General features: G+C 41.3%; 1 pseudogene; it reads left to right on the top strand.

Moving 5' to 3' along the window:
* The first annotated feature begins 5,342 nt into the window (after positions 1-5,342).
* Positions 5,343-5,633, top strand: LOC126081764 (UPF0450 protein C17orf58-like; annotated as a pseudogene).
* The last annotated feature ends 6,696 nt before the right edge of the window (positions 5,634-12,329 follow it).

Here is a 12,329-nt window from a genome sequence, read left to right as displayed (position 1 = left end):
GTTTTTAATTAAGATTTCACTGACTTTAATTTGGGAGAGAGTTGAAATCTTTACAATATTCTATGACAGTGACTGCTTCCTCATGGCCTTACCCACAACAAAGGTTATCATTTTTTCATCTTTGCCAATTGGTAGACCATAATGGAGTTTTATTCTAATAATTAATGATAGATAAAGTAGGTATTTTTAGCTTATTTTTATTTTTTCCTCTGCTTTTTCTTCCCACTAGTTAAAACGAGCATCTCTCTGCAAGGGGCAGATGCAAAAGGCAGAATTTTTACTACATTATCAGCAATGCAGTTTTCTATGCCATAGACCAATTTAACAATTGGTCGACTGAAAGACATTGATCCCTAAAATAAGATCTTTAGCAAACATCCCCCTTGTAGATAGACTCAACATCACTGCTCCAAAAGCCTCCACCACTTCCTGTTGCCAAAATTATTTTTAATTTGCTGCGTGCCGAGTGAAGAAGTACAAGTAACCCTGGTCGTCAGGCAGGCATGCCCTGCAAAGGGCAGCAGGGAGTGGCTGCGTTTCCAGCTCCTGTCTGCTCACTCTTAATAACTAGCCCCTGCTTTAGCCTCTCTTCCCTCCTCTGCTACGCTTCACCTTATACCACTAGGGAGTCTCAACAGAGTAGGAGTGTCTTAGGTTGGATTCCCCGGGACACAGGCTCTGTGATGGAAATTTGGAAGCAGGAAGGGTTTTTTGGGGGGGGGGCGGGGCTTGCGACTCCACAGAGGGAGAAACGGAACCACTGTGCAGTCACAGCCGAGGTCTCAAGGTCTCATCTACCTGTCCTGCAGTGAGTGCTGCTCTGGAGCTGGGATGGCCCTTCAGAGTTGTGTCAAATTAAGCAAGCAAGCGGCTGGGGCTTTATACTCCCACATCAAGCAGTCACTGGATGCAGTCTGCCCAACAGCTCTGTTTACCTGACAGTAATTCCCAGAGAGAGACCCTGCTGAGAGTCATCATCCGTGGAGAGTTTCAGCACCTAAGGGAATAAGGGTCTCTCTCCTGAAGGGGATCTGGGCAATGCATTCCAGGATCCCCTACAGGGAGTTCACCTTTCTTTCCTTGTACCACTCAGCATTTCTATGAGCTTTTGTATTTAAGTTTTCATGTAAAAACTTCATGTGACATAGAAGTAACATTCTATACCTTCTGAACACATCACCAAAATTTACAAGCCAAATATCTGGAAACAATGGTTGCAGAATTATGTTTTTTTACCAAAACCCCAAAATATGTTTTTCAGATAAATGAGAAAAAAATTGACTATTATAAGTCAGTTATACAGCCAATGAACTAACACTTTGTCATGGTCCCTTGGCATTTTGCATCTGTTTTATGGAAAAAAAATTATGAACCACAGCACGTTGCAATGAGTCAAAATATCTTGTGAAATTATTCCTATGATCTTCAACAATAACAGCAACAACATCAATAATAATGATGGCTATCATTTCTATGATGCTTTAGAGTTTACAAAATACTTTCACACCATCAATTTGCTGCAGTCTTATGAGAGGCAGAAATTATTATGAAGAATCTGAGGCTCAGAGAAATTAAGTCACCTACCTACTCAAGGACACATCAGTCATCTTAACAAGCAGGCTCCAGCCCGGAGCCAGCACTAGCCCATGGATGCTGCAGCCAGAATTGTCTCTGGAACCTTCTACCTCCCCTGCCTCAATTCTCTCCTTCTCAGCTCCACCCCCACCTTCACCCAGTCCAGGTCACACACTCTTTCTCTGTTACTGCACCCTAAGCACCCACTCTCTCCAACCAAGATTTTCCTTCCTGGGAAGATTCCTCTACTTATCTTTATTAAAACCTGCTTACAGCTGGTTGTTCCTGGGAAAGAGACTCTAACTATTTCATACCAAGCTATCAGTGCTCAACAATGGGAAATAAACTGCCCTCTATGCCCATTCCCAGATATATATCATCTATATTTTAACTTACTGTATTACCCCACTGCACTCAAGTCGATTTCAACAGTCAGAATTGACTTGACGGCAATGGGTTTGGATTTTGGTTTTTACATAGTATTGGAATATGGAACAGGTTAATGAGGAAGGTATTTTGGAGAAAGAGGGTCTTTCCACCTGTGGCTGTGTCCCCCATTCATGCTATTTTACTGATCTACCAATGAAGCATTAATCACACAGAGCCGTGGGCCTGGAGTCAAAGGACTGTGATGAGCCGCTGCTCTTGAGCAGACACTTCACTTTCTGCCTCAGCCTTCTCCCCTCTTAAGTGAGGAATTGGATTAATGTGTCACTTTGCAAGGTGACTAAAGGGACCAAAGGCATAAAAATCTCAGTGTCATTTAAAACAGCACTTGTGTCAAAATTCTGTGGCTAGAGGGACTTGTAGTTGGAGATGGTCCAAGGGTGAAGCCAAGAACTCATTGTGAAGCCAAGAACTCATTGCCTCCCCGACCCTGGGCTTCACACTGCTGGTCCCTGGGGTCCCAGGAGATTCTCTGGTGCATATGAGCTGCAGAGACAAGCTCTGCCACTAGCCGATACTGGTAATGGCTCTCTTCTGTACTTATAGTTGTTACCTGTTTTACTTTGGCTTGTCCTTGAACACACACAGGGGTGACATATTTGAGGCATTTCACCTCTTAGGAATTCTTTTTTTTTTTTTTTTCTCTTCCTCCTGTAAACTTTTCACCCATTAATGCTGTTTTATGGCTTTAGGGAAGGAGAGGGTGAGTGCTGCCTAGAACAAAGAAGGTAGGACAAAAGGGGATATGGCACAAGGCATCAGATAGGAAGGGAAAGTGGAAGCCCTTTTGTCAGGAAGACAGGGAGATCTGATGAGGTAAGATTAGCATTAAGGTGCTGTTGTTCTTTGGAGTTAACTTGGTGTGTATCTGAAGGGAACGGTGAGAATATAAAAAATCCAGAGAGATTGAACAGGTTTATAAGGTGCCCTTCTCAAACATGGGTACACAGAAGTAGAAGAGAAGTGGTAATATAAATTATTTAGGTGGGAAAAAGGATAAAACAATGCCCTCTTCTCAGAACATGGGAAAAGGAAGGGACCTGGAGGTTCTCCAACTGCTGGGAAGGCAGAGCAGAGTGCTGGTTGGGAAGCATGTGCTAAGAGGAAGGACGACAGGTCCTGTGGCAGAGGGCAGAATGTAGGTTGTTCGAGCTGCCAGTCGAATGGGACTCAAGTCAGTGCTCAGTGGGCCCACAAAACAGTGAGTGTTAAAGCTCAATCACCGGGGACCCCCTGGGAGAAGAAATCACAAGTTATTCTAGCCAAGAACATTCTAGCAGTGGACACAGTGAGGGCAGGGCCTACTGTTACCCAAACACCAATGGAGATAAATTGCTGCTTATTTGGGGGCAAGAAGTCTCCAGAGATGGATGGCATTTGAGTCAAGATTCCTTACCCCAACACCAAGATTCTCCCTGCATTTAGATTATATCATGGGAGGAGGAAGGGAAACATTTGAAGGAGAGAAACTGTCCAGATATGGAGTTTAAACTTGGTATCTCTCTAGCATGAGGCAGAGGAGATTTCGTTATAATTAACTGGCAAATTTAACTCCTCTCACCATTAATAGGAAAGGCACCTTACAAGGACGTTTAGTTTCATGAGAGTGGACTAAGGAAAGTTACCTAAAAAAAAAAAATCTGTGACACAGTATGTGTCACAAATTTATTTATTTGTTTTTTACTAAAGTGGGGAGAAGTAGCCCATCTTTAACATTCCGGCCAATCCCAATCTTAGACCATACATCCTTAATAATGTAGAAGATCATTTTTAGTTCTCTAGCATAAGCAGTTCTCTGTAACAACTTCATCATTATCTTCCAGGGTATAATTAATATTCGTCATTTTGTTACAAAAAACCACCTAAGTCTGCTAGAGACTGATACCAGGAAGAAGGTTTGACAATTCCCAACAAGTTAATGATTTCTGAAGTTCCTTCAAACTCTCAATCCTCACGGAACACTGACATAGATTTTATCAGTATGAAGGAGTAGCCAGGGACTTGGTCGTCTTTTCCACTTAGTGCCTCCCCTCATTCATTCACAGCTGAGATGTAGGGGGGGGAAGGATACAGCAAGGGGAAATGTTCTACCGTTTTACACAGATGTCATTTCTCCTCAATAAGATCAGATGAACAGGAGCGTAAACCAATGACCCCATTCAGATCTTTCAAAGATGGTGACAGTGTTGGAAAGATCCCATAATTTGAGACTCAGAGGCTGCAAGTCACCAGTGTGGGGGGAGTGTGAATGAGGGATAAGTCAGGCTTTGCAACTTTATTAACCTTTGTTTCCAGTTGGATCCTAAAGGACTCCAAATTTCAAAAGGCCAAGTTGATTATGCACCAAAATTAGTTGCTAAAATGTCTTCCTGTAAACTACTCATTATACTCGTTCCAACTCACAGCGACCCTATAGGACAGTGTAGAACCGACCCATAGGGCTTGCCAAGGAGCTCCTGGTGGATTTGAACTGCTGACCTTGTGGTTAGCAGACATAGCTCTTAACCACTACACCACCAGGGTTCCCATCTTTCTGTATAGCAATTTCTAATTAATGATATGACAACATACAAGCCTATTCTCTCGGCTGTTTTGATGGAGGGAGGGAACTATAATTTATTGAGCACTCACTGTGTGCCAGGTATTTTGCCAAGTATTTGCTGCATTCTTTCATTTAATTCTAACAGTTGTGCAAGGTTGGTATTATTATTCATTCTTCCAGAAACTGAACTGAAAGGAGAAAGAGACTGTAACTTGCTTGAGGTCATTCAGGTAGTAAGAGATGGATATAACTTCAAAGTTTGTTTTTCCATCTACCCCATACTTCCTTGGTGGAAGTGGATTTTCTTACTACTCCATCAGGTCCTCTTCTTTTCCCTGTGATGGCTGCTGATACACTAGCCTAGATATATTTGTATAACTCCCTTACATACATGCCAACGGGTGACTGCCGTTTTGTGCACACACAGGACTTAGCAACGAGAGAATTGGCGTTTGCGAGATTCCAATTCTGTAAAAATGAAGAACTAAGATGATGAAAATAAACTAGAAATGCTGAATAAAATACGTAATTTTTAAAATGCAAACCAGAGCTCACAAGAAAGGAGAATTATTTGGTACCGGAAATGAAAAAGGTAACTAAAAACCAAAGCTCTGGAGAGATGTAGAGCCCTGAGTGCGTGCCTGCAGGGTGGACCTCAGTGAGCTCCAGTCCCACTGCGGGAACGAATTTGCAGTGAACGGAATCATGCGTGATGTGCACATGCACAGCAAAGGGATCCTGCTGGTGACTGCTGGTGGACCGCTACAGGCTATACAAGATGGGCCACCTGTACATCACTCCTGATGGATTTTTCTTCTGCGTTCACATAATGGCCCTACACCCCTCTGGTTGCAATAAGCCATGTCCAGAATTTAAACCTGCAGGAGGTATATTGTGATGGGCCACATCTGCCATAAGAGATGGCAGATCCCTACAGCTCTGCTCCGGGTCCTGAGAGGGCTGTCTGACAAGAAGATGGACAGCTTCCAGCAGTAGCAGCTATGTGAAAAGATTTAACAGAAGAAGGAATGGTCAAGTTCAAGGTGCAATTCACACTCAATGCATTTGAAAGGTACCATCCTGGCATTTCTGGATCTGAGGCTATTTGGAATTCAGCAACAAACCACGAAAGGCCTACTTTTCATGTAATGAGATCTTCCTTTAGAACAGGGCTGGCAGCTTCTTTACGAACTACTTGCATAGTTCCAGCTCTACTCTTGAAGTTACCACCTTGTTTCATTACAAAATGCTTTTGAAACGTTATGCTTCTGAGCTCAGTGGCAAAATTATTCAACTGTAGTGCCAGACAGTGATTCACACAGCTCAGATAACTGACCTGTCCCGTTAACAGATCACTGCTTCATGTTCGGTTTATGTTTAAATACATTCTCCAGTAGAAATAATTCACAAAAAAACCTTTCCTTGAATTTAAGTATACAACTTTGAAAAGTTTATATCATGTATCAAACCAAATTTTATACTCAAACCAACATGTTTTAAAATTCTATATGTACCAGTAATTGTACTGTTGTGTTGTTGTTAGGTGCCATCAAGTCAGTTCCGACTCACAGGAACCCTATGTACAACAGAACGAAAAACTGCCTGGTCCTGAGCCATCCCCACAATCGTTGTCATGCTTAAGCTCATTGTTTCAGCCACTGTGTCAATCCATCTCATTGAGGGTCTTCCTCTTTTTCACTGATTCTCTACTTTACCAAGCATGATGTCCCTCTCCAGGGACTGATCCCTCCTGACAACATGTCCAAAGTATCTGAGATGTAGTCTCTCCATCCTTGCTTCTAAGGACCATTCTGGCCATACTTCTTCTAGGACAGATTTGTTCATTCTTTTGGTAGTCCATGGTATAGTCAATATTCTTCCCTGAACTCCTAGCCACTATGCCACCAAGGTTCCTGTAATTGTACTTGCCAAAGACATTTACTTATGAAATGTCATTTAGATCAAACACTAGGGTCAGAACCCAGGATAAGTATTAAAATTTTACGTTTAAAGAGTATTAATGGGCTTAATTCAAGCAAAATATTTGAACAAGTGCTCCAGATGTACTCAAATATAAAATATAGTTTATTTTAATGTCTCCCTGCTTCTGATAACTTATATTTTGTGCCAAACTAGCAGCTATCTCAATGCTAAAGGTATTCTGATTATCTGATGTCATTTTTCTGTTAAGATTAAGCATCGTGTGTGTTCGTAAAGCAGTAAATCTTGCCTTGAAATAAAGAACAAAACAAGCAAATAAAGACCAAAACTCTAAGCATTGTAACTTTTACAGGAGAAGATCATGAGGTCTTTTCTCCTGAAGAGTGACTGGTGGGTTCAAATTGTCCACCTTTCTGTTAGCAGCCAAGTGCTTAACCACTGTGCCACCAGGGCTCCTTCTACAGAAAATGTTGTTAGGAGCCGTCGATTCGGTTCCAACTCATAGTGACTCTAGGTACAAGAGATCGAAACACTGCCTGGTCCTGTAACCATCCTCAAAATGGTTGATATGTTCAGCCCATGGTTGCAGCCACTGTGTCAGTTCATTGCGTTGATGGTCTTCCTCTTTTTTGCTGACTCTCTACTTTACCAAGCATGATGACCTTCTCCAGGAACTGTTCCCTCCTGATAACATGTTCAAAATATGTGAAACGAAGTCTTGCCTGCTTCTAAGAAACATTCAGGCTATACTTGTTCCAAGACAGGTTTGTTTGTTCTTCAGGCAGTCCATGGTATAGTCAATATTCTTCACCCACACTAATTCGAATGCATCAATTCCTCTTCAGTCTTCCTTATTCATTATCCAGCTTTCACATGCATATGGAAAAAAAATTTTTTTTTTTATTTACATGGCTTAGATCAAGGGCACCTTAGTCCTCAAGGTGACATTTTTGCTTTTTAACACTTTGAAGAGATCTTTTACAGCACCTTTGCCCAACACTTGTCTGTCAGTTTGTTGTACTGTGGTGGCTTGCATGTTACTGTGAAGACGGAATCTATGCCACCACTATAGATACACTTAAAATAATTAGAAGCATAAAAGTGAATCAAAGTCCTAAGAAAAGAATAAAGCACTATAATAGAAAAAGATAAAAAATAACAATAGAAATTCCAAAAATAATCATTTTAAAAATTATAGCTATTAAAATAAAAAATTTAATGGATGAATTAAGCAGCAGGTTAGACATGCTGAAGGGAAAATCACAAATTAGAAGACACATTTGAAGAAATTATTCAGAATACAGCATAGATAAATAAATGGGAAATAGGAAAAACAGCATACAACTTGGACAGGGGGAAAATAATAAGGTCTAACTCAGGAGGGCAAACAAACAAAATAGCTAAAGAGGGTTATTGAAATTGAACACATTCTAATATCTTTGTTTTGTTCAGGAGAAGGGTAAAAAATATATCCAAACTAGTAGAGGAAAGAAGAGAAATAAGGAAACTTTATTCAACGGAAGGCAAGAAAAAGAAAAAAGTAAAAGCATGGTACACAGAAAGAACAAAATAAGATGGTAGAAATAAATCTAAATACATTAGTAGTCATAATAAATGTAGCCTAAGCTTGGTAATTAAAAGAGCTCACTGTTTATATTTTTAAATAGCTATATTCGGTGACAAGAGATTCCACTAAAAATGGCTCAAAAATGTTGACATTAAATGGATAAACAAGGTAGGGTAAATACAAAAAAATCCTAGTGTAGCTACGTTAGTATTAGACACACTAGACAGTTAGGCAAAATGCATTATTGGTGATAAAGAAGATCATTTCAGAATGATAAAAGAACCTAGGTCTTTCTGGCACCAAAGTCTACATGTTGGCAAGAGAGGACAAAAGCAGTTCTCTGCTTATGACCATGTTTTTGTTAGTTGCCAGCAAGTCAATTGTGACTCGTGACAACCCCGTGTAACCCCATGTGTGCAGAGTAGAACTACTCCATAGGATTTTCAAGGCTACAACCTTTCAGAAGCAGATCGCCAGGACTGTCTTCCAAAGCGGAGCTGGGTTGGTTGGAACTGCCAACCCTTCAACTGGTAGTTGAGTGCTTACCCGTTTGCACCATCCAGGGACTCCTGTCATGACCATAGTCCATGATATATCACCAAACCATGGATTAGGACTCTACTGATAAGAACACAATGATTTTAAATCCCCATAGGCAGAGCCGTGGTGACGCAGTGGTTGAAGAGCTCAGTTGCTAACTGAAGTGTCGGCAGTTCGAACCCACCAGCTGCTCCTCAGAGGAAAGATGTGGCAGTCTCCTTCTGAAAACATTTACAGCCTTGGAAACCCTATGGGGCAGTTCTACTCTGTACTATAGGGTTGCTATGAGTCGGAATCAATTTGACAGCAGTTGGTATAGGTAGAAAAATGTAAGACAAAAAATGGGGGGCCATAGTCAAACTGGCCCAGGTTGGAGGTCCAGCTCTACCACTTACTAGTGGTATTACCTTGCTTCATTTCACCTCTCTGTGCCTCAGTTTCCTCATTTGTAAAATGTGACTAGTAATACCTGTCTCTAACGGTTTATGTGAGGATTAAAAGAATTAAATGTAGGTTCAGTTTATACTAACTTCTGAACAAATGTTAGCTTCCTTATACCCTTTCTTACTACAAAACAAAACCTGCAAAACTTACTTATAACTTCAGAAGGCAAATCACTATGTAGGATTTCAAGTTGAAATCATTTTTCTTATGAAGAGTTAATTACCCATGAAATTAAAAATTTATGCATTCATAGAACCAATGTATTTATAATGTTAGAACATGAAAATGGCTGGTCTAGAAATTATAAGGTATTCTTAACATCTTCACAGCTGCTGTTTCTCTATCATGGGAGTTTTTTGACATTAGGTTTTACAATTTTTTTTTTAAAGCAAATAGTGTACCATAAGGTCAACTAGGGAAATGGCATGCGATTGGACATTTATATTCAGGTGTGTAAATGCTCACTGCTGGTTGAGATCCTCACTTGTAAGGAGTATGGCACTCAGAGCGTATTTCCCCTTAAAATAAAGTTAGAAATGGGTGGTTGTCGTCCAGGTGGGGGGGGACTAACTGTCCTGGTTTGCCTCAGACTGAGGGGTTTCCTGGGATGTGGAGCTTTCAGTGCTAAAACTGGGATACCAGTTCTCAGCTTCCCTCAGGTCAGTTCCAACTCAAGGTGACCCCTTGTGTGTCAGAGTGGAACTGTTCTCCACAGGGTTTTCAATGGCTGATAATTCAGAAACAGATCGCCAGGCCTTTCTTTTGGGGAGCCTCTGAGTGGACTTGAACCTCCAACCTTTTGGTTAGCAGCTGAGCACGTTAATCATTTACAGCTCCCAGGGACTCGGAAACTGGGATAGTCCTGGGAAGACCAGGATGGTTGATCACCCTACGAGACCAACACCCCAAAACTGATCTGCCTGCCTCAGCCACAACCGCTGAGTTCTCCCTTCCTGGCGCTGCTCCACCAAGCGTCAGGGTCTCTCCAGCTGCGCGGCCGGGCACAGTGTCCAGGTTCTGGAATTACTCCGCGGCTCTGTGAGGACAGAAGTATCTCCTCCCTGTCGCTTTGTCACTTAGATTCCAAAGCAGCATATCCAATGCCCAGAATGTCACATCTTTTAAAAACACGGTGTTTTCAGCTTTGAGTACTAACCCTTCTCATATTGGGGCCCAAAAGCAGTCATTCATTTTTAGGGTGGAGGAATGAGCGGCAAGAGCAGACAAATGCCGTTCATTCCCTCCGTGGTCCTTCTCATCCCACCTCCCGTGCAGATCAACGCAGACAGTAGATCCTTGCTCTGGAACGGATGGATAGGTCGGGGAGGGGGGGTGCACAAACGGTTTGCCGTGGTGAAAGCCATCTACTGCTAACCACAAAGGCGGTGGTTTCAAACTACCAGCGGCTCTGCAGGAGAAAGACGTGATGGCCTGCTTCCACAGAGATTTACAACCTTGGGAGCCCTATCGGGTTGCTATGAGTTGCAACTGACTCCACAGCAGTGGATTTGGGTTTGGGGTTTAATTAACCTAAAGGTTGGTGGCTGGAGCCCATCCAGAGGCACAGGAAGAAAAGCCTGACAATCTGCTTCTGTAAAGATTATAGCCAAGAAAGTCCCATGGAGCGCAGTCCTGCTTCATCACCTGGGGTCACCATGAGTTGGAATTGACTGGGCATCAACAGGGTTTGTTTTGTTGTTGTTTTCCTTCTGGCATGGATGGCCAGCACCACTTCTCCGGACAGCCATCTCAGATCCCGATTTGAGCTTGCCTAGGCACCTGCACAGCCTTTTTTCAAGGACTATAATATATAATATAGTTGAGAACGAGGACAATTGCTGACCTTCAGATCTACAAAAGCGAAGAGCAGCCTATTGAACAATTGCCGTTCATCAAGGTCCAAGTCAGTTGGCATCTCCCACTCCCCCACACACCAGTGGAAATGATTTCAGCCTCCCCTGTTCTCCCATAGTACTTGCTTTATGCTTCTGTTTTAATCTCAATCACGATGTACTTTGTATTATAGTCACTTAAGCATGGGTCTCTCGCCTTCATAAATTATTAGGTCTTTAAGAGCGTGAAAACAGTCTCACTCATCTTTATGCCACCCTTAGAACCTCGAGCAGTACTTGTAACAGAGAAACTACTCAGTGAATGTTTCAGGAATTGATAACATCCTGGGGACTCCAGAAAACCACCAGAGATCAGCTGGTTCCATTTATAATATAACTTGGTCAATAATTCAGTCTTTTAGGAAGAATTACTATATCAAACATATTTTGTCAATATTGCTTATTCTTGTACTAAAATTCATAGACCAGTTAATCTAGTAGGTCGCTATGGTTTGAAAAGATTTGGCAGTGAAAGAAAAGATGTAGGTATTAGAATAAGTAAAATTCAAATTATGTCAGGCAACTTTCATTGAAAAATCATTTGAATGATGCTATTCTCTCTAGTAGATAATTTCCAAATAGCAAGGTGTTACATAGTGAGAAGAATGGTAAAATATCACTTTTATATTCTTCTCCAAGGCCCTCACTTTAGCTGTAAATTGCTCCATAATACTATACTATACTATACTAGAGCAGCCAAAATAGTAAGTCGAGCCAAACTTCAAATAAATACACTGAAAAAATCAAGTTTCAAGTTCAATTAACTTCTAAGAAAACCAAGAATCTTGAAATTAGGGATAGTTTGGGAATTAAGAGAATCAGTATCTTGCAGAAAAAAAGTTATTTATTTTTTGTAAAGAGACTCAAACCCTTTCTAAGTTTAGCTATAAAAATAATTTATCTAGGGGCAAAAACAGTTGTAAGATGTGCCCCAAATCAGAGTGAATACATTAGTGTCCAGTATAAATGGTAACGATAGGTGAGAATTCCAAAGTTATCATTATATTTATTCAAAGTCCTGGAAAAATTATTAATGATCCAAAAGGCATTCCAGAGGATTGTGTTACCACAATTATCAAGAGTGAAAAAAAAAAATGTTCTTTATGAACTTGAAACTAAAAGTAGCCCAAGGTGAATCAAACTTCTGAGGTGGTGGGAGAGAGCAGTCTATTCAATCAACACTTTTCAACACTCCGGAAAGCTATGGGTAAACAAACTCTTGCCCTTTTGACAAGGCTCTGCGTCCTTGGTACCTGTGCCTCTTGAAAGAATCACAAAGAACTTTCACGAAGTTCCTAACCAAACATGACATTTGTGCTGGCTCCTCTGGGATCTCTCCCAGCTGGCACAATCATTTCCAGCCTAAAGTAGCTCTTGCTGA

Source organism: Elephas maximus, chromosome 8 (assembly GCF_024166365.1).
Source record: "Elephas maximus indicus isolate mEleMax1 chromosome 8, mEleMax1 primary haplotype, whole genome shotgun sequence".
NCBI lineage: Eukaryota > Metazoa > Chordata > Mammalia > Proboscidea > Elephantidae > Elephas > Elephas maximus.
The sequence above is the reverse complement of the archived record's forward strand: the minus strand, read 5'-3'. Positions and strand labels throughout refer to the sequence as shown.